This window comes from Pantherophis guttatus, chromosome 3 (assembly GCF_059756535.1).
Source record: "Pantherophis guttatus breed Tessera chromosome 3, ASM5975653v1, whole genome shotgun sequence".
Taxonomy (NCBI): Eukaryota; Metazoa; Chordata; class Lepidosauria; order Squamata; family Colubridae; genus Pantherophis; species Pantherophis guttatus.
The window spans coordinates 78051430-78075276 of record NC_142065.1 but is presented as its reverse complement, the minus strand read 5'-3'; positions in this window follow the sequence as shown (position 1 = coordinate 78075276).

The following is a 23847-nucleotide window of genomic DNA, read 5'->3' as shown; positions in this document are numbered from 1 at the left end:
ATATGTCCACAACACACATGCTAAACATAAGTTGAAAATTCTACAGAGCCTATATATAAAATCGCATAAACCCAAATTCATAAATTTCTAATGTAGAATCAGTAAGAAAAGCAAGAACGGGCATGCTGAAAGCAAAATAAAATAAAATAAAAAAATTACTGGAATGTTGTAATCTATCTTTGCCTCTTTGAGCCCAAAGTTCTTGTTAGGTGAATAAATAATGAAGCGCTTTAGCCAAAGCCATACAATCATTCTCCATCATCTTTCTGTAGCAATTCTATGGTCTGGGAGCCTTGCATGGAAAAACAGAACTAGATTGTGAGCCTGCAGTGTATCAGGGCAGTACTGGGGGATGAAAGGTGACAGACTAATCAAGTGTGATGGTCTTGGCAGTGACTTATCCACCCTGTGGAATTCAAATAAACACTGTTTGCTGAAATCCAGGACTAAGCATATTCTCAGCTGCCTGTATTTTCCCATATTTGAATATACTGTATACTATTCATATATATACACATACATACATACTTGTTTTCTCAGGTTTTCGCGGGTGTTTGTATGTAGGTCTTTGGTTATTCGGGTCTTCTCCCACGTAAAATTGGAAGACACTTCCAATTTTACGTGGGAGAAGACCCGAATAACCAAAGACCTACATACATACATACATACATACATACATACATACATGCATGCGTGCGTGTGTGTGTGTGTGTGTGTGTGTGTGTGTGTGTGTATATATATATATTTCTGAGGTTTTCGTGGGTGTTTGTATGTAGGTCTTTGGTTATTCGGGTTTTCTCCCACGTAAAATTGGAAGTGTCTTGGTGACGTTTCAACAAAGTCTCACTCGTCATCTTCAGGCTGGTGTTTTCGGCTTCGTGCTTTATTGCTCCTGGAAGCACGAAGCCGAAAACACCAGCCTGAAGATGACGAATGAGACTTTGCCGAAACGTCACCAAGACACTTCAATTTTACGTGGGTTTATATATATATATATATATAGTGTGTGTGTGTGTATCTTTAGCCAGGTTCTTCCTACATAAACCAAGATTTTTTGAATCTTGGTTTACATAACAAGAATCTTGGTTTGCGTAGGAAGAACCTGGCTAAAGAGAAATACACATAAAGACCTACGAAAAGAAAAGAAACCAAATACTGTACCTTTACAGGGAGGATACATGGGATGAAGGTGTGGCTAACTGATGAGGGCTTATAAGCCTGAAATAGATCTATCTTAGTCTCCTTAGTCTCCCAATGGGCAGCAGGGAGCTTGCTGGCTGCTGGAAAAAAAGCCTAGAAACTAGTGGATTGGGATTTCACTGAACTAGGGCTTCAGAAAAATCTTGGTTTACGTAGGAAGAACCTGGTTAAAGAGAAATACACATAAAGACCTACGAAAAGAAAAGAAATATATATATATAAGAATATATATGTATATATATATATATTACAAACTATTCTAATATATACACATATATTTTTGAATAGTATATATTCAAATAAAATGTAGGCAGCATGTATAATGTATGTGTGTGCACACACAAACAAAACAGCCTCAGGGAAAGAACAATAGCTTCTTCCTGTTGTAAAATCATTTGATACTGTCAGATGTAAATGCCTTATTCTCCAATGTGTAAATAATGTATATATGGAACATCAGAGGTTAACTTATTCTTTGGACTTTAATGTATTCATAACTTACCACTCCCATTACTAGCTCCACCCCTTGTATATATAAGGAGCCACCCTCACCATTCTCGTTGCTTCTACCTTGAATATTCAGTGAATATAGAATGCCTATCATAATTAAAAAGAAATATATTTAAAGCTTTAACTCCTATTATCTTTATTGAGTCTGATCCTGAAAATATTGCAACAAGCTGGTAGCAGAGGATGGTTAATTGACTCAATAAGTAATTAAAAATGTCCAAGAAAGATAGGCCCAACACCAGGGCCTACAGCAAAGAAATAGAAACTGATCAAGAGATGATCAACGAATCCACCAATGCGATTTCGAGAGAATCCGAAGAATACACCACTGAAGAAGAAGAACTAATGAGTGAAAATAATGACCAGAAAGAAATCGAAATAGAAAATAACGAACTCAGGTCAGAGATATTAAAGATACTAAAAAGCCAAAAGAATGATGAAAGTCTCATCGCGGACCTCCAGGAGATGCTGAAGAACAGCGGAGCAGCGAGAGAGAAAAACGTCATTAAAGAAAAACCCAAAGATCAAAAAATCGTAAGTGAGATGACTACTGAGAAAATAGTTGTTAAAAAGAAAAGATGTGATCCCGCGCGAAATTTTGAATGGCAGCCATCTTGGTTTCAACGAACTTCAAAAGAGAATGGAGCAGAGCCAATCAAAACGCTCAGTTCAAAATTTCTGGCGCGAAAAACACTATCAGACGAAGAAAGTGAGAAAGAAGCCTCAAACTCTTCAGATGATCCAAAATCAGAAAGTGAAGACGATTTAACAAAATCTCAAGTAAAATCAGCAATGAAAACGCTTTTTGCTGCTTTTGGGCCAAGACTGAAAATTACCAAGACATCTACGAAGAAGCAAGAAATCAAACCGGCGACTCAAGACCTGCACGCTCCCATCCTGACTTCGAAAGCGACGACGCCCGAGCCCAGAGAGCCATGCCGATTTCGCCCTACACCACAGACAAAATCGAATACCAACGCACACAAAAAGAAGAAAAGAACCGTCACCACCACCAGAACCCCAAAAACCGAGCCAGAGACCGACTCATCTGAGGAGGAGCGGATCGAGAGAGCTGAAAGGGAGAGAACCTTCCACGACGCCACCAAAGAAGAAATGAGCAACGCGCATGTGCGAAACTACGTAGACGACCCAGAAGGACTTGAACTGGCCAGAGAACCGCGCAGACTCATTGCAAGCATCCCAATGCCGTTCTGTAATTTCCTGCACTTGAGAGATCACGGACTGCCCCAGGTTGTAAGTAATGGACAGAATAATGTAGGTAACTTACCCAGTGACTTCCCAAAACTTAGAATTGATGGCATTAATTTACAAGAGTGGTATCAACAGCTTCAGGTTATTTTCATGAAAGAAAATTTACTATTCTTTATAACTAGCCCTCCAAGAAGACCTTGGACTTTAAAAATAGATTGTTTACATCATAGAGCATTTTTCATAATAATATCTAGCGTGTCTCCTGCAATGTATCATAGCATCAAACCAAACCTAACTGTATCAGAAATAATTCAATGCATGTTTAATCTATTTCACAGCGATAGCGTAGCTACAACCACAAGAATGTCTAAGGATTTCTTTTCCTCTAGAGTAAAACCAGGGGTTTCTATAAGTGAGCATTTGATAAATCTAAACAAAATAAGAGCTGAGCTACAATTGAGGGGGGAAGTGATTTCAGATCAAACAATGAAAAGTGTTATTATCAATTCACTTGATCCATCATGGGATAGCTTTATGTCACACTTAGATACCATTAATTTGGGATATTTATCCATAGAAAGTCTATCTAACAAATTGATAGCAGAAGACAATTCAAGAAAAAATCGATCCAGTAACCAAACAGACCACAAACCTTTTAGGAAAGTAGTCTTTCAAGATAAACATAATGAGGCCTTTAGATGCTACAATTGTGGATCCAGGGAACATAGTAGAAGAGACTGCCCCAAAGTCTCAAGAGAGAGACATAGACCAGAATATAGGAACAAATATAATTACAGACAATCTTCCACAGATAGACACAAATATAGAAGCCCACCAAATTACAAAGAAGGTAGAGGGGGTAGAGAAAATTCAAAAGAGAGGAAATCTGGGTCACTGAATGGGCTAAATAAACAAGACAGCACCAGAACACAGCAGGATGAGAATAACAATTGGCTTATTGATTCTGGTGCAACAAATCACACCACCAACAACAAAAGTATATTATCTTCATTTATAGAAGATAAGTTTGTGATAAAGGTAGCTAATCAAGATAAGGTTCAAGTACTAGGCAAAGGAAATGTGACCTTGCCTGGTCTAGGGAAAATAGAGGGGGTATTATTAATCCCAGAAATACCTCACAACATACTAAGTGCCATAAAATTAAGCAGAGAATCTGATATCAATATAGTTTTCTCAAAGGGGAAAGCAACTATAGAAAAGAACAAAACAAATGTAGGTACTGTAATGATAAAAGGAGGTCTACCCTATCTGATAACTAAAGAAAGATGTTTACATAACATTGATTCAAATATGGAAGATTGTATTGAAGCAGATGATGAAAATGTCAGTAACAGTGACAATGATGAGTGTAGAATAACTCATGATCACAAAAATACATACAAGGAAAAGAAACCAAAAATAGGTAAACCAATTCATGATGAGTGTGCTCACATCTTACACAGGAAGTTAGGACATGCAAGCTTTCCTGTAGTACAAAAAATGACTGAACACGCAGAAGGTGTCAAAATAAAAAATTGTGAAAATTATTTGGAATGCTCAGTATGTAAGTCCACCAAACTAAAAACCAGTCCCAGACAAAAAAAAATCTAACAGATCAACTAACAATATTTTTGATTTGGTACATATGGACTTAGTTGGTCCATTAAGTCCCTCAATTACCTATAGAAAACGTTACTTCCTAACAATAGTGGATGACTACAGCCGATATGGTTTTGTTTACACATTAAAGCACAAGGATGAAACATTCCAGAAATTTAAGGAATTCTACAAACGTATAGAAACACAACATAATATCAGAATAAAGCAAATTATGACAGATAGGGGATGTGAGTTCATGTCTAAAGAATTCTCCCAATGGTTAAAGGATAGAGGAATGTTACATTTCACGTCCAATCCTTTTTCTGCATTTCAAAATGGAGTTGCAGAGAGGAAAAATTCCACACTACAAACCATGATTAGGTGTACATTAGAGGATGCTGGTTTAGGCAAACAATTTTGGTCAGAGGCATTACATTATTCGAATTACACTCAAAATAGAACCTGGTCCAGTATTGTGAATAAGACACCATATGAGGTGATGTACAATAGAAAACCCAAATTATCACACATGCACATATTTGGAGTCACTGCAGACGTACACATACCTAAACAATTGAGGAGAAAGGGAGAAAACGTATCCAGGAGATTAAGATTCATGGGATACGAAACTGGAACCAAAGGGTACAGATTTATTGATAGTAATAACAAATTTATAGTATCCAGAACAGCTGTGTTCCATGAACAGGCCAATTGGTCAAAATTGCACCTTAATGAAATATTTCCTAATAAATGTAAAGATACGATATCTTGCGAGGAAGGAACAACAGAAAATCAAAATATTAACAAAAGTAAGAACAAAACCAAAACTTGGACTAATAGTCAGCATAAAATAAAGACAGACACATTAACAAAAAAGGAAGCTAGATATTTGCATGATAACCATAGCAAGCCTGAAAGAACTATTAGAAACAATAGAAACCAAATACCAAATAAATACAAAGAATACATAATGCATATGAATGGAGAACAAATAACACCTAATACATATGAAGAAGTATTGAAACTTCCACATGAAGAAAGAGAAAAATGGGAACTAGCTATGGAAAAAGAGATGGAAAGTTTACAAGGATTAAATGTATTCACACCTGCGATCGCACCTAAGGATAAAACAATTATAGGTACCAGGTGGATTTATAAAATTAAGAACTTAGAAGGAGGCAATACCTTATACAAGGCTAGACTAGTTGCACAAGGCTATGCACAAAAATATCCAGAAGACTATACTGATACATATTCACCCACAGTGAGAACAGAGAGTGTCAAAACAGCCCTTGTAGTAGCATCTGCACTCAATCTGGACGTATTCCAATATGACATACAGACCGCATACTTACATGCAAAATTAGATAAGGAAATATATGTAAGAGCACCACACAGTCAATACACTAATAAGAACGAAATTTGGTTATTAAATAAGAGTCTGTACGGATTAAAGCAATCCGGCAAAAGATGGTACGATTGCTTGGTAAAAGTACTTAAGACCATGGATTTCAACGCCACCACTGCTGATAACTGTTTCTTTGTAAAAAAGAGTAATGATCATATTGAATTTGTATTAATTTACGTGGACGATATTTTATACATTGGAAAGCATAAAGAGAGCAGGGAAATCTTTGTAAATAAGTTAAATGAACACTTCTCACTGAAATCTCTGGGTAAAGTGAATAAATACCTTGGTGTGCAAATTAACAAAACTAAAAGGGGATTCAAACTTACACAGAAAGATAAAATCATCGAACTCCTAAACAAATGTAACTTAAATAATGCTAAAACCTGTGACACCCCTATGCAAACTGATTTTCTTAGAAACACTGATGGATCTTCCCCTGAGTTTAAAGACAACACATTTTACAGATCAGTTATAGGTTCACTCCTTTATATATCTAATTGGACTAGGCCAGATATTGCATTACCTCTCAATCTATTGTCAAGATATGTTAGTAAACCAACCTTGTATCATTGGGAAGCTGTCAAAAGAATTCTAAGATATCTGAAGGGTACATTAGATTTTTGTTTAATGTTGGAACCCAATAATGACAGAGAACCAAAAATTACTTGTTATGCTGATGCAGATTGGGCTGGTGATACATCATGCAGAAAGAGTACTTCTGGTTATGTTTTTCTATTGAATGATTGTCCAGTTTACTGGTATACTGGTAAACAAGAACTAGTAGCCACTTCTACTACAGAAGTGGAATATGTTTGTTTGTCCAAAGCTGCAAATAACCTTGTATGGTTCAATGATCTGATCACTGATGTTTGGAAGAAACCCATCTTACCATTTATTATGCATGAAGACAATAAAGCGGCCATTGAAATATCCAGATCCGATGCAATTGGACAAAGGTCCAGGCATATTGATATAAAGTTTAAGCATGTGAGACAACTGTCTCAAGACGGATTCATTAAAGCAATACATTGCGATACTTCTGAACAATTAGCTGACATATTAACAAAACCCTTACCTTCTAAACAACACAAATATTTAACTTCTAAATTATATGTATTATATTGTCCTGAATCAGAATGTAATTGGTGTTGTGTAACGAACCGGCATTTAGAGGGGGATTTGTCAGATGTAAATGCCTTATTCTCCAATGTGTAAATAATGTATATATGGAACATCAGAGGTTAACTTATTCTTTGGACTTTAATGTATTCATAACTTACCACTCCCATTACTAGCTCCACCCCTTGTATATATAAGGAGCCACCCTCACCATTCTCGTTGCTTCTACCTTGAATATTCAGTGAATATAGAATGCCTATCATAATTAAAAAGAAATATATTTAAAGCTTTAACTCCTATTATCTTTATTGAGTCTGATCCTGAAAATATTGCAACAGATACGTTTAAATCTCATAGACGCTTCTCATTCATTTCCACTTGGAGCCACCCTAAATCTATGAAAAATAGCATTCTATATCAGCATCTATCTTTTTATTGATTCTGTTTATCTACCACTACTGCTTATATAAGAGACACACAGGGAGTTGAAACGGGGGTAAAAGATAGATGTCTTCTTATTCTCATAGGCCTAATCCAAATTAGATGCACACAGAGAGAAACAATTCCTTTCCCAAAAACAAACAACCAAGCCAACGTAAAAACAAAGAAAGAGGTTGGAAAATACACTCAGTCTGGGACTTCCTATATATTAGTGGTGCCAACTGACCTTCACATTCAGTTTTGGCTCCATTTGTTTCTTCATAAAATAGCCCAGTTGACTCAGACCAAATTAGAAGCTACCTGATTTGATTTGGGGCTACATTCAAAGTTCCATGGCTGTCTAATATAGAGGGAAAAAATTCAAATAGCTGAAACTCCTTACTATTTTAGCAGAATGGAACAAAAATTAAAGGTTGGATATATCTATACAGAGAGTCAGTTCGGGAAGTGGTTAAGTCATCCAGCTAGAAACCAGGAGACTGTGGACCTTTTATCCCTGCCCCTGTGCCACTCACTCTCCCTCAGCCTGAGGGAAAGGAAAGCAATGGCAAAATCACTTCCAGAAACCTTTCCAAGAAAGCGGACTTGTCCAAGAAATCTCCAAAAATTAACACTGACTTGAAGGCAACAAATATACGTGTATATGTACATGTGAATGAGTCACCAGTTCTAGAGAATAAGGTGTAGACACTCTGGAATTTGAGTCATTTAAATGTTAATATGGGTTGTGAAGGAACAGTTAAGTGCCTGGCACTTTATTGTTTTTCCACAAGATTTGATCACAGCTGAAGGAATCGGTGCTCCCTCTGTAAGAATAAATCCTCCCACAACTCAAATCAGGATATTTAGCATTATTGTGCAAACATAATATATATGTATATAAAATAGAAGGTATTTAAAAGAGAAAGTGACATTAAGGCTCAGATAAGTTTAGCCCTCTTAGAAAAGTGGAGAGAGGTTATCTAGGCTCTCATTAATTCAAGAGCCAAAAGGTACAGAAAACTCAAACTTTTTGCTGCCATCTCATGATTATTCAGATTTCTGCAGCTGAGATCTTTTGCTGTTCCCAAATAATTTTATAATTGTGCAGCAGATGCTGAAAAGCTGCCTGCCACTGTTTGAAAAAAAAAAAAGTATTCATACCAGTGGTGAAATCTGAACCGTTTACTACTTGTTCACTGGCTGCACATGCGCAATGCGCACCACACACCAAATGCGACGTGCCTGCGCCCAGTGCAGGCCAAAATGAGACATGCGGTAAGTAGAACAGCGTGTGAGGGGGGGTATGATCAGCTGTGGTGTGCAATCACAATCACAATTGCTTTCAAAAGTAAAAAAAAGACGTCTCTGACGATCGCGCTGCTCAGCTGTGATCGTCAGAGGCTTTTTTTTACCTTTTAAAATCATTTTTTCTACAACCTCTTCTGCCGAAGAGGTTGTAAAAAAAATGCTTTTAATAGGCTCTGACGATCCCAGCTGAGTTGCCTGATCGTCAGAGGCTTTTTTTTTTTACTTTTAAAAGCATTTTTTCTACAACCTCTTCTGATGATAAGGCAACTCAGCTGAGATCGTCAGAGCCTTTTAAAAGCATTTTTTCTACAACTTCTTCGGCTGAAGAGGTTGTAGAAAAAAATGCTTTTAAAAGTAAAAAAAGAAAAGCCTCTGATGATTGCGCGGCTCAGCTGGGCTGGGGGGGGATTTTTGCTACCGGTTCTCCGAACCCCCCACCGCTCTCACTACTCAATCGGGCGATCCGGTCTGAACCAGATCATTTCCTGGATACGGTCTGAACCGGGAGCATTTCACCCCTGATTCATACCTTTCCCAACAGTGTGACTTGGATCTGAGAATTCTGCTGAGGTCAAGTATCAGGAAACAGTGTGCATGTATCTCATCACACATCTAGCCTGCTTTGGAGTTTGGTCTTTAACTGCTGCTCTTATCATAAGCAAAATGACTCACAAGTTATCTTTTTAATTGTTACTGCAGTCCACAATTTATAATTGCCCTTCTTTTCTATGTATTGGAAGATAGAGTGGCTAATTGGGAGACCCTGAATGCTATTTTTTGCTGTGTGGATGCCTTAGTGTCATTTATGCCTTTGACATGACATTTATGCCATGTGCAGCATTAATAGACTTTGCTGGGTGATATTCTTGATGCTAATGATTTGTTGATTTGTTCTTCAAAAAAAAAATCAACTTTCTAAAGCAACATTTTACTTAATTGATGTATGGCGGTATTAGTTCAAATGAAAAGTATTTTCTTTTTCTAGAAGAATTAGGTTATACTTAATGAGATTTTGCCAGCATTTATGATTGTTGGGTTCCCCCCCCTTCCCCAATATTTTTATGTGCTTTTAAAAAACATACAAAGTTTTGTAAGTGGCATTTCTCTGACAGAAAGACATTTCTTCTGTGTTTAATGTTGCTGAGACATAACCATAGCTAATAGCCACGGTAACATCTTTCTATTGTTCCCAAGACTCAAGTCAGATCTACTCTACCGATAAAGGAATAAAATGAATGGCGGGCAGACTTGTTGTTGCTTTAAAGAAAGCAGCACAAATGAACACCCAACCACAGATCTGAAAGGAGTCTTGTAGATACTCTGCTCACTGCAGAACATCCTGCTTCTTGTTTTTTCTACTTGAACATTTTGACTCAGGGTATACTGCCCATTTGTTAAGACAGGATCTCTAGTTCCTGGAAAGAAGGAAGGGCAAGAAAAGTCAGTATTTAGTACTCTGGAAAAAGAAATAGTTTCTGCTGCTTTTGCTTTCTCTGTCCTGATTTTGGTTTGAAATCAAGTTAACCAAGAAAAATGAGAGTATCTATAGCCATGATGACGAACCTATGGTATGCATGCCAGAGGTGGCAAGCAGAGCCGTCTCTGCTGGCACGCGCACCGTTGCCCCAGGTCAGATCTCCGTGGTGTTTCTTTCGTGAGCTTCTGTTTCCCTGCAAATGACAAAACAGAAGCTCACGAAAGAAAAAGATCTTACCTCTTGCTCCGCTGCTGGTGTTGGGATGGCCCACCTCCCACCAGCCAGCTGGTCTTTGGGTCTCTGTTGTGCATGTGTGTATGTCCGCGCATGCGCGTGTGTGTACACATGTGTGCATCTTTCAGTTTGGGCATGTGCGCCCGTGCAGTTTGGGCACTTGGTGTCTAAATGGTTCACCATCACAGATCTATAGAGATTCTCAGTCATCCAGGTCATGGTTGTCCCAAAGTTGCTTTTTCAAGAGGCAACTGGACTTTCTTGGGGTTTTTTTGAAGACTGATTTTCTTTCTGGTTTGAAAGAGGGCTGAAAGAGGCCATCTATGTCAAAGCATCCCTCTCTCCACAGAGGGGGAAGGATACAACATCGTCTATCTCCAGTGTAAAACACAGTCCTTTCAGCAGTTCTAAGAAGGCTCCACACTCATTTGCACCACTCAGGTGACCCTGATGACAAAGATAAATGTCCAAGTGCCCTCAACACCTCTCTAAAAGAATGCAAATGACCAGCTATCTGCAAGGAGTATAAATCCTTCCTTTCCCCACCATCCAGTCAGACTTGAAGAAGCTTCTTGGATGAGAAGCGAAATGTCTTCAAAGAAAAATAAAGAAAGTCCAATTTCCCCTTGAAAAAGCACCTTTGGGACAAAAATGAGAGTGATTAATACTACCCGATAAACAATGTTTGAGGCTGTGCTCTCTCAGATCTTCCTTAAATTCTCTGGTACCTGGCATCCATTATGTGGGGTGGAACTGTAGTCCTTGTGGCACCTATCAAGCTTCCTTCACTCTTATGAACATGACTTGATTGCTTTGCCCAGATCCTTTCTCAGTGCTCCACTCCCATGGTTTCAAATTTACATTAAGCTTGATAGAGAGATAAAAGATAGTTACCATGAGTTTCTTTGCAGAAGCAGCCAGACTTCTGTAATCCTCCCACGTCTGCCATGCAGTTACTTCTGGAAGATAGTAAAGTATCTTGTTATATAGAACACAATTGAACATGGCTACTTCAAAACTTTTTTTTTATTATTTGATTTATATGCCGCCCTTCTCCGGAGACTCAGGGTGGCTTACAATGCGTTAAGCAATAGCCTTCATTCTTTTGTATATTTTATACAAAGTCAGCTTATTGCCCCCACAAACTGGGTCCTCATTTCACCTACCTTAGAAAGGATGGAAGGCTGAGTCAACCTTGAGCCTTGGAGAGATTCGAACCAGCAGAAATTGCAGGCAGCTGTGTTAATAACAGGGTGCATTAAACCACTGTACTATCAAGGCTATTTGCCCACAGAGTGAACACATGGTGTACCACATATATAAATCATGATTCCTGGTGGGTTTTTTTTTTCCCCTCCATCTTGCCCATGTAGAACTTGGGAAAATAGACAACTCTACAAAGCCCTCTGTCGCCAACATTTATCAGAGTCCAACTGCCATGGACAGAAAATATTGGGTTTATCTGAAACAAATGGACAGAATCCCTATTCTTCCCTGAATAGCTTTTATTCTGCATCTTTTTATTCAAATATTTTAGGTACATAGAAGGCATTTGCCATTGATTTATTTTAGGGTAAAAAGGCATTTTCAGCCAGTATGGAATCTGTTACAATATGGACTGTAGTGAAATACAGCCTGCTGGTGTTCATCATTCTTGTCTCAAACATGTATTTCAAAAAGCATCCATAGATTTTGGAAAGGTACATAGAGCCCGTGTAAATTTGGCTGTAAAAATGGAGAACATTACATACAAACATGGGCTTTTGAGAAATACTTGCACACAAACGTTTACAGAAAGGTATGAAGGGGAAATGTTGTGCATGAAAGTAAAAGCATATGCATCTCTTTCTTTTGTTTCAAATTCACCCATATTATGGCAAAATGGAACAACATGGAAATAACTTGCACCTTTGATCCAGGATATAGACTAGAGCTCTGCAGAGTTTGAAAATGATTTGAAAGAAATGCTTCAGACTTTGCACAAGAACAGGCATGAATACATTACTTCTCTACTGTTCATTAAAGCAAGCTAGTCTTTTTCTAGGCTTCTACAAGAGCCTAAAATGCAGTTGTTGTAATGAATTGAATAATTAAAGCAATTGAGTCTTTAATGTGACTCTTAAATCCTGCCATTTCTGCTTCAGTGAGATAGAATCCTCCTAATGTTTTATATCTACACCAGACTTTAATATATAGAGTTATAACACAGAGAGTCGGTATGGGATATTGATTAAATGTTGAGCTGGAACTGGGGAAATGTAGGTTCAAGTCTCTCATTGGGAAAGTTTGGGTCACCCACTATCAGTCCAATCTACTTACTTTACTGCTGTTTTGGGAATAAAGTGAGGAATATCTCTTTGTCAGCTTCCTCAAACTATCTGGGACCAAATACATAAATCAAATGAACAAATGAATGAGTGAGTGAATTCAACTGAAATAAACAAGCTTTATTATGTATTAGCAGTTCCAAGAAATATAATTTCTGATTTCCCCTTGTTTCTCTAGCATGCAGTTATGCATGAAAGCACAAATTGTTTCATTAATATCAAAAGCAACAAAAATTCCTCCTTCAAGCAATAGGAATCCCTAACTCCTGAGAGTACGGAAGACCTTAAATTAAAAAGACCAAACTCCTCTAGTTTCATTTTATGAAGAGTTCAGCAACACAAGACATCTAATAAAATACAGTGAACCTGTTACGGCATGCTCTGAATTTTAAACTCATGACATTTCTAGTTATGCTAGGTCTTTGGTCATCTAGACTGAAAATTCTAGGAATTGGACCAAATTCAGATAGCACCAGTTGTATAGTAGATTGCTTGAAAATGTTCAATTAGGTTATCACTCTACTCTGGTCATAAAGAATTACAGATAAAGACCAAACATGACATTACATTATTTACATCCATATTTTGCAGGTACTGACTGTAGTAGCATTGTGACATGACAATGCTTTCAACAGACATTGCTTCTGCACACAGCAGGGGTCTTTCTACCTTAAGCCAGAAAGTATACTCAATGCACAGTTGTTGTCAATACCATCAGCCGTTATCTCAATTACCCTGAAAGCACAGGAAATATCTCTTGATAAGGGGAAATCAACACATCTTGTACCAAGCAGTGTATAGCTACTATCTCAAACATGAAAGTTTGCTTTAAGTGGGGCTCAACACTAGCAGATTGGAAAGTCTATTACTTAGAACAGGGGTGTCAAATTCGCATCGTCACAGCATCATCACGTGACATATCGTGACTTTTTCCCTCTTTGCTAAACTGCATGAGGGTGCGGCCAGTGGGTGACCCATCCAGCCCGCAGGCCGTAAGTTTGACAGCCCTAACTTAGAACTTTTGGCTTGGGAGAGCAGTTTCACCTGATGGTTTTGATTTCAGTTGTTCCTTGTTTTAATGCTGTTTAAATATTTCTTCCAAATACTCTTTCTTTCTTTATTTGTTCAATTGAACAAATAAATGCTCAAGATGGTATTCATAGAATTCTCTTCTTCAGTGAAGTAAGTTGGGTGAAAAAAGTGAGTGACTAAACCCAAAGCTACCTAGTGAGTCTCCATAACTGGGCAGAAACTTGACCCTATCCCTATCCCTATCCCTATCCCTATCCCTATCCCTATCCCTATCCCTATCCCTATCCCTATCCCTATCCCTATCCCTATCCCTATCCCTATCCCTATCCCTATCCCTATCTCAGTAATGGTTAACCTTTTTGCCGTCGCATGCCAAAAGCGGGGGAAGCGGGGCGGTCACGGGTGCGGGTGCCCACATCTGTAATTAAATGCGCCCCGCCTTCCCGCCCATGTGCACGTGACCCCCCCTTCCCCCTGCTTGTGGCACGTGATGGCACGGTGGGCCCAGTAGGCCCATTTTTCCCCCTCCCCAGACTCCAGAGGCTTACTAGGAGCCTGGGGAGGGCAAAAACAGCCTTCTCCATCCTCCCGGAGGCCTTCTGGAAGCCGGAAACAGCCAGTTTCCTGACTTCCGGTGGGACCGGAAGGCCTGAAAATCAGTTGGCCGGTGCACGCATGCGTGCTGGAGCTGAGCTAGGGCAAGATCGTGTGCCCACCAATATGGCTCCGTGTGCCACCTGTGGCACCTGTGCCATAGGTTCACCATCACGGCCCTATACCATTTCAGACAAGTGACTGTCCAGTCTCTTCAAAAAAAACCTCCAGTGATGAAACACCCACAATTCTGGAGGCAAGCTGTTCCACTGGTTAATTGTCCTCACTGTTAGGAAGTTTCTCCTTAATTCCAGGTTGCTTCTTTCCTTGATTAGTTTCCATCCATTGTTTCTTATCCTGCCCTCTGGTGCTTTGAAAAATAAATTGACCCCCTTCTCTTTCTGGCATCCTCTCAAATACTGGAATATTGCTATCATGTCCCCCTAGTCATTCTTTTCTCTAGTCTAGCCAAACCCAAATCCTGCAACTGTTCTTCATATGTTTTTGTCTCTATGCCTTTAATCATCTTAATTGCTTTTCTTTGCACTTTTTCAAAAGTTTCAACATCTTTTTTGTAATGTTATGACCAAAATTGGATTTTGTATTTCAGGTTGGCCTTACATTTATAAAATGGTTCTAATACTTCACATGCTTTTGATTATATGCCTCTTTTTATACAACCAAGGATTGTATTAGCTTTTTGGGCTGCTCCCACATACTACTGACTCATATTTAAATGATTGTCCATAGGACTCCAAGGTCCCTCTCACAGTTACTGTTTTTAAGTTAGGTTTCACCTAAATTTTGGTTTTTCCTGCCTAAGTGTAAAACCTTCTCCACATTAAATTTCATTTTGTTGCATAGGGCTCATCGTTCAATTCTATCAAGATCTTTTTTGGATCCTGAGCTTGTCTTCTGGGGTATTGGCTATTCCTGCCAGTTTAGTGTCATCTGCAAATTTGATGAGTTCCCCTTCTATTCCCTCATCTAAGTCAATTTCAAAGATATTGAAGATTACTGGGCCTAAGATGGAATCCTGTGGTACCTCACTGCTTACTTTCCTCCAAGTAGATGTAGTACCATTAAGGACAACTCATTGAATATAATTTGTCAATCAGTTACAAATCCATCTGGTGGTGATGTTATCTATCCCACATTTTTCTAGCTTACCAAGAAGTAGTTTGTGGTCTGCTTTGTTGAATGCCTTGCTGAAGTTTAAGTGCTCCAATAATACCTTAAGATTTTACCTTTTTGGTGAATGGATGCTAATTGTTGTAAATTTATGTCTGCATACACATATGCAAGTTGTATAACGTTATCAGCCAGGTAAGCAGCAATATGAATTTCCTACACTGTATCGCATATATGGGGGGGAAAAACCCTAGAATTTTCAGCGTCATATCATCAGACGTCATATCGTCACCGCTACCGGCTCGGTGGAACCAGGCGGAACCGGGCGGAACCGGGCGGAACCCACTACTGGATAAGGTTAGTCATAAATCCTCAAAAGAGTCCAGCAAATATATTTAACCTGGAACTTCAGTTTGCCTGTTTCTGATTTGGGTCAATCTGGCTATTCTTACATTTTCCCTCATTTCTTCATGCTGAACAAAGCTGGTCTTTTGCACAGGGATATACTTTAAAGAAATTGTATAAGGACATTGTAATTTAGTATTGACTGACATGGCACAGGAGAGTTCTTTCAGACTCAGTTCTCCATTTGGAAAATTGGAAATAATCATGAGACACTATTTCAGGTGCCTTCGGTCTTAAATTGGTGACCTACTCATAGGTAAATGGAAAAAAGGATAATAAAATGATCCAAGATAGCATGCAATATCTTTTCAGAGCAGAGCTGTCATCATCTCAGGTTCAGTCAACTCACAACTCTTGCAAAAAAATATAGGAAGCACTCCTGTGATTCAAAGTTATGTTCCGAGGTGCGTGAATGAAAAGGAGGGGCCCATTGTGTTTTGAAGTGCAGCCATGTGAGCATAAAGGAGGCATCAGCCTTCTCTGCTTCTGTTATTCATTTTGCTCAATCAGCTGTGAAAAGGATTGTAATCTATTATTGTCTTGTGCCAAAATATATTAGAGTATGTTGATGTCCTTCAGTTTCTCTTCCCACGTAATAGTCACTTTGTCCCAGGCAATTGAAAAGCAGGAAAAATCTCTGCCTTCCAACAAAGCAAAAATCTTTCACAGGAATTCCCTTTGGGGATCTGTAGAATAATATCAGGACAAAAGTAGCTTGCGATCACAGATCACAGCCTATGGGATAATGGAAGTTGTGAAGCCATTCTGACAAATGCACATCTTGACTTTTTCCCCTCTTCTCCTTTCAGTCCATGAGTGCCATAAAAGGGACTGTAAAGTCATAATCATAATCATAAGTTTATTTGTCAAGCATATATAAGATAACAGGTAAAAGTATAAACATAACTTGAATACTTGAAAAGAGTAAGTAAAAAGGAATATTAGGAGAGGGACGGTAGGCATGCTGGTGCATTTATGCACGCCCCTTACAGACCTCTTAGGAATGGAGTGAGGTCAACAGTAGACAGTTAAAGGTGAAAGTTTTGGGGGTTTGGGGAAGAAACTACAGAGTCAGGTAGTGCATTCCAGGCATTGACCGCTCTGTTACTGAAGTCATATTTTCTGCAATCGAGTTTGGAGCAGTTTACCTTAAGTTTGTATCTATTATTTGCTCGTGTATTGTTGTAGTTAAAGCTGAAGTAGTCATTGACAGGAAGGACATTGTGGCAGATAATTTTTTTTGTTATGTCTTTGGAATGAGTGCCACAGTGATACAAATTAATCATATGTCAAATGCTCAATAATTAGTCAAGCACAAACCTGCATTTAAAAGAGCAGAACATCATATAGCTATACACGCGTACAGGCTGTGGTTCCAAGCCAATTTGCCTGGAAATAAGTCCCACTGAATTAGATGAAATTCACCTCTAATCAGTGGTGAAATCCTCTGAGGTTTGTCACCAGTTTGCCGTGCGCACATGTACGGTGCACACCAAATGCACAGTGTGCATGCACGCATGCGCAGTGCACGCTAAATGCATGTTTTGTGTGCATGCACACTGCAGGCGTGCAGCACGGAAAAAGGTGGCTTAAGAAAGTAAGTAGAACAGCGAGGGGGGGAACAGCTGTGCCACGTGATTTAGATTAGCTAGAAAGCAGGATTTCCTGCTTTCTAGCAAATATAAATCGCACGGCCAGATGATTGTTGGAAATACCAGTTCAGACGAACTGGTAGCATTTTTTTTACTACTGGTTCACCCAAACCAGTAGCTTTTATTATTACTGGTTTGCCCAAATTATTACCGGTGCAAACCGGTAGCATTCACCCCTGCCTGTAATTAAATATATATTGGTAGACGCATTTAATTTTGATTTTGGCCCCATGCAATGTTTCTTCACCATTGCTGTGGTCAAACACATTATTCAGAAGGATGCAGGTTTTGACTGACATAAAAAAATCCCTATTTCTACTCTAGGATATTATGCATATCTTCTCAATATGCATATTTTTGTCTACTTCATTATTAATACCTGAGTTTTTAAGTTGCATCTTAATTCAGGAAGTACAGTTTAGGTAGAAATTACATGTATTGTCTATTGTCTGTGGAAAGATTTAAAAGGGTGCTTCTCTTTGACAATGTGCAGAATCCTTTGAAATTATTATACAAAGCAACATGGCTCTGCCATTTCCAAAAGCAAAACCAAATTGCCATGTTGTTTTACCTTGAATGACTTCAAGGCTTTATCTAATAATCAGAAGAATCTTGTGACATGGGCAATCCACGTGTACAGAAGTCACATAATAGGAGTGTTGAAAGAGAGTTCTGGATTTTTAAAAATATGAAATCACCTAAATGGAACATATGAGAATAGTTTGATGATTGTAGTCCAAACACATCTTTTATTTTATTAAGATTACATGACAAATCAAATCACAGAAGGGGATGGGGATCATGCTCCTTTCCTGTTTCATCAGTACATGCACTTGCTCTGGCCTCATCTGAACATGGCTGAAATTCTCTTCACAATATCTGTAATCATAAAAATTGGCCTACTTGTAGTCAGATGAATAGAAGAAGGTCTTAATCAGAGAGACCAGGGCAGATCAGCATAGAAGACATCGGGTTTTGGACCCTCCTGCTTCAAAATTTGAGAATTCATGCATTCTTTCAAATTCATGAAGGGGACAGTAATTGGGATTATAGACCTACTTCAAGGTTGGGAGAAGAAATATATCCATATTTACTACTGGTTTTCTTTTAAAAAAATCCCCTACAAATATCTCCTGATTGAATAACATTTTTGGAATTTCCAGGGAAGCAAAAAAATGCCTCTGAAGGCAATAACCAAAATTTCTTAGAAAAGGGATCTGATATTTCCTAGATACATAGTTGGTTATTGAATACTTCAGGGAAAAAAGAAACAATACATGCGACAGGAGATCTGTAGATCCAAAAAATGCCATTTCTCTCTACCTTCTGCTTTATGGTGGGGATAATCTGATATTATTTCCTGAAGATTATTATGTGTTTAATCTGTAGGAATATTTCCAAGAATGGATGGAGACAGACTAGGTTTGTATTTAATTTTCTAAAATGCATAACATAGTTAAGAGTTCTTGTCCCTCTGTTTAACCTCAGTCTGATGTAATTATATCGCATCATGTGGTCTTGTAGAAAGGGGTTTATAACAGAAGTCCCTTCTGGTACAAGAGTCTCAGACCTTTTAAAGGTTAATTAAAGCTGGAAGAGAGCATTTTGTCAACTCTTTTTTTTTTTTTAAATAGTGCTACCATTTCCTTGCTTTTCCATTTTGAAGGAACAAAGACATATTAGCTAGAGTTTGCTTTCATTTCAACATGGGTTGCACTTGGCTGAAACAGCATTTCTGCTTTTATATCCCTAGATGGAAGACAGACTTTTCAAGACAGAGAGAGAGAGAGGGAGAGGGAGGGAGATCAACATGTTTAGAACTGTGTGCTATTAATATATGATTAACTGAAAAAAAAGTTACCAAAATGCTATTTATTGCATAAATATTTCTAAAATTGTATCTAATTTTTCCTTATATCTATCTATCTATCTATCTATCTATCTATCTATCTATCTATCTATCATCTATCTATCTATCTATCTATCTATCTATCTATCTATCTATCTATCTATCGTCAACTCGCAAAGCATCCCTGGCCTGCTCTTGAGTTGCCATAGGCCAGGGGGGATGGGAAACTGGCAAAATGGCACAGCAGCCAAAGACAGATGCACATTCCATGCTTATCTCTCTCAAGGCGGTAATCCCAGGGTTACCTACAGCATCTGAAGGGGAGTGACGTCTACAACCTACGAAATTGTTCTGTTGGCGAATGTGATTGATGTCACACCCTGGGGGGGGGAACAGGGTAATAATTGGAGCATAAATTACGTAGGATCAGAGGTGGCTTCACTTGGGAAGTGCCGACATGAAGCTCCTAATAAATAACTGGATTTCTTCTGAAGCTTGGCTCGAGACTCATGATTTAATTAAGGCATCCGTCAGAACCCTGACACATATTTTTTAAAGATGCAGAATTATTTCTTCCAAGCCCAAAGTAGATTCAATGCCTTACTGTTGGATTACCCTTCTGATTCATAAATATTTTTTTTATCAAAATTAAAATTCTCTTGAAAATATCTGAACATTTTTCAACTGTTCAATTTTTATGGAAGACTCAATGCCTGTTGCTTTGGCAAGCTGAGACATTAGCTGTCTCCTCTGTAGCAAGGCTCCCCATCATTTCAATTTAGTTGGGTTCACAGACTGAGATTAGATTAAATAAAATAATCACCTTGGGCTATTTGTGCTCGCTTTTAAAGCACTTTGGAATTAATTCATTCCTTGCAACAATACTTGTTTTGTATTGTACACAGGAACAATACTATCACCCCATCATTGACTCTTAAAGATTCAACACACAGTTCACCTTTTCCTGACTAGATTAAAATGAAATTTATTGCTCTGTTTTCTGATTGCCAAGAATGGTGTTTTGGTAGCTAGCAGTTTGACTTTGAACCAGAAATGGAAACCTAGTCATTTTTTGAAGAACTGACCTTAACTTTTCTGGTAACTTGCCTAAATCTCTCTGGGAAGGTATCCTGTCTAAAATCATTTGCACAAATTATTTCTCTTAAGAAAATGCATACCTCCAAATGCTCATTATATTGAAAATAATGGCAAAAATACATTATGTTAGTGACAATTACTTCCAAAAGATGCCTGTTAGACCAAATATAAGATAGAAATATATGCAAAATAAGGTAGATGGGCGCAATGTGTTCTCATTTTTATGTGGATTTATTTTTAAAATCATTCTCAAACTAAAACAGATATAAATCACAATAAATGTAATGTTAGACATCTAAGATACCAAACAAACCTGGAAAGGCTAGATTTGACCATCCAAGTCTGGCAACTAATTAAAATGGTTGTCAATTTTAACTGTTTTAATGTGAACAGAGCTATTTCTTAGACCATTTTACTGTAGTTTTGTCCATATATTATTCTAAGATGACTGGGCATGAACTAATGACATATTTAATGTTTTGAGATGTGTGTGTGTGTGTGTGTGTGTGTGTGTGTGTGTGTGTGTATGTATGTCGGGTGTGTGTGTGTATCTCACAAGTACCTGAATAACCTCCCCTTAGGTATGTACTATAAATTTAAAAGACACTGTAAACAGGATGGCTGATTGGAAAGATGGTTTTTAATGGTGGACAGTCACAGGACCACATGGTTTTGCAGGCACATGGAGTGGAGAGAGAGAGATTTATACCCTCTGTTCGGATTTGAATTTGAGCTTGTATTCTGATTGGTTGTCAGACTCCCATGGGGCCATGCAGGGGTCACTTTGTAGGTTGTGTTTTTGAGTCCCAGGCTTGGTTGACTCTTGCTGGGTGATGATGTAATGAAAGGGCTTTGGACAATTCCTACTATGGTTCTGCCTGAAGGCGGTAGATCTTTGTTATGTAGAATAGACTGGCCCAGGCTGTAATGGCCCAGTGACAAAGGTGTGTGGGGAGCTGATTTTCTGCCTCCCTTTTAGGGGAAATATTCTACCCTTTTAATATTTCCCAAAATGTCTCATTTTCCTAGGAGAGGGGTGGGTGCTAACTTCCTACAAAACTAAATAATTTTATTACACTGCTTAACAAGATGCCTACCGTTTCTCTTTTGATATAATCCATGGAAATATTTCTAAAAGATTTAACTTGTATACACTTACCTCAGGTAAAATCTGATTTAAACCATTGAGACTTATTGGATTAAACCTGTGTAGGATTGTGCTGCTTGATTCTGAAGAGAATTCCTCTCAAAATCTTGAGAAGAGCGAAATAGGCAAACTGGCTTTTGAATCATGGTTATGTCCTAAATTCATACATTTGTTTCCTGTATAAACATTCTAGTTTTCCTCCAGATGGTTTCATTGGGTTGCTTTCTTGGGTGATACTAGTCCAGCTGCCTATCCACTTATATTCCTATCACTTGCTATTTTTTGTCAGGCAAATAAGCTAAAAACCAAAAAAAGGAAAAAGGAAAAAGGAAGGAAGGAAGGAAGGAAGAAAGAAAGGAAGAAAGGAAGGAGGAAGGAAGGAAGGAAGGAAGGAAGGAAGAAAGAAAGAAAGAAAGAAAGAAAGAAAGAAAGAAAGAAAGAAAGAAAGAAAACCAGTAGAGCAGAATTTGCTGGTTAACTCATTCTTTTTAGTCATTAGTAGCTTTCATTATTGTTGGGAAGAGTAATTTGCCTGATTTGGATGATAGTTTTGTCTATTTTCCACAGCTATGTAGACCAATGCTTTGGAAGAGCAGATGTTGTGTTTCTTTGGTTTTGTTTCATTTTTGAGCACATAACCTTGAACACGCAGATCTGATTCTACCTCCACATCCATTCGGTACTTGGAAGTTGTAACATGCCATTGAGCCGGCATTCCTCACTTTAATTTATGCATTCCTTTATACATTGTTTTGCTCCTGCAGTTCTCAAAGAGTTTTATGGCCCATTATTGAGTGACTAAAATGGGTGCAGTTTTGCAAGCCTCTGCCAGAAAATGTTTATTACTCTCATCATTCTTCTGAAAATCATGTTCCAGCAGGTCCAGGCAGCATGCAGAACATGGCACATGTGTGAATTAGCTGTTTCACACCCCTCTTACAATATTATCACCACTAATAAAACCAGGGGAAAGACCTTGGGGGAGGGGGAAGACTGCACATTAATTTGGTCACACAGCTTTGAAAAGCGATCTTTGTTAAGCCTGCAGATAAGAGAGGGCCATTACCCTTGTTTCTGAAAGTTACTGCCAATTGTTCAGGGAGACAATGCACAGAGGTGCATTTGCAATCAAGTGTAGGTCCAGTCGTCTGCATGCTGGCTTTTTAATATGAATACATTTTCAATGTGTCTCCAGGGTTGTTTTATTAAGCCTGAGATAGTACTTAAAAAATGTTTGAAGTTGCACAGCCATAGATTCAGAGAAACTCTAGACGATGTTTTAAACTTTGCTTCTAGCATAAAGAACACTGCGGGTAAGTACAAATAATGATAGGCTAAAATTACTTCAGATGTGTCTCATCTTTAATATTTGTATATTCTGGCTGAAAACTCACCTGCGCTATCCCTTCCTCCTGGACCAAAATCTAGGTCAGAGAAATATGACCAACCAATTTTTGCACTCCCCAAATAATCTAAACCAGTCCTCAACAAAAACAGGCATATAAAAACACCTTTTTAAATACGCGCTCAGGTTAAAACATGATTTTATGTATGTGTATGTTTTGCATCTGTATTTATTTATGTGTAGATTTAAATGCCGATTTTCATCCAGATGGTTGTTAAGTTGATTATTTAGAAGACTATATTAAATATTAAATTTATAGAGTAGCATATGGGAAAGACAACAGAAACAAACTGTCCTGCTTGATAAATCAAAATCACTATGGATTAGTCTGTATCTCAGTCATTTACAACTTAACCTGTACTTATTCATACATCCATTCTGGTAAATTTGAACATTATTTTGTGATACAAAAATGCCTGTGAAAAATGTGCCTTTGTACTGATTTTCTCACAAATAACAAATATTGGAAATTTCTCCAATATATATGCATATACATACATTTGTATGCATGTTTGAGCCGAGCTCTGCACCCCAAAAAGATAGGAGTGAAAAATTTATAAAGAGCTCTGTTCTCATTTATGCATGGTTCATAAAATGTAAAGTAAGTCATTTTGCTTTTTAGAAAAATGAAAACCAAGCAAAACTGTCTGACACCTTTCATTTTAGAACTGGGCACAAATTGTTTGCAGCCCCATTTATTTTTTTTCTTGCTGC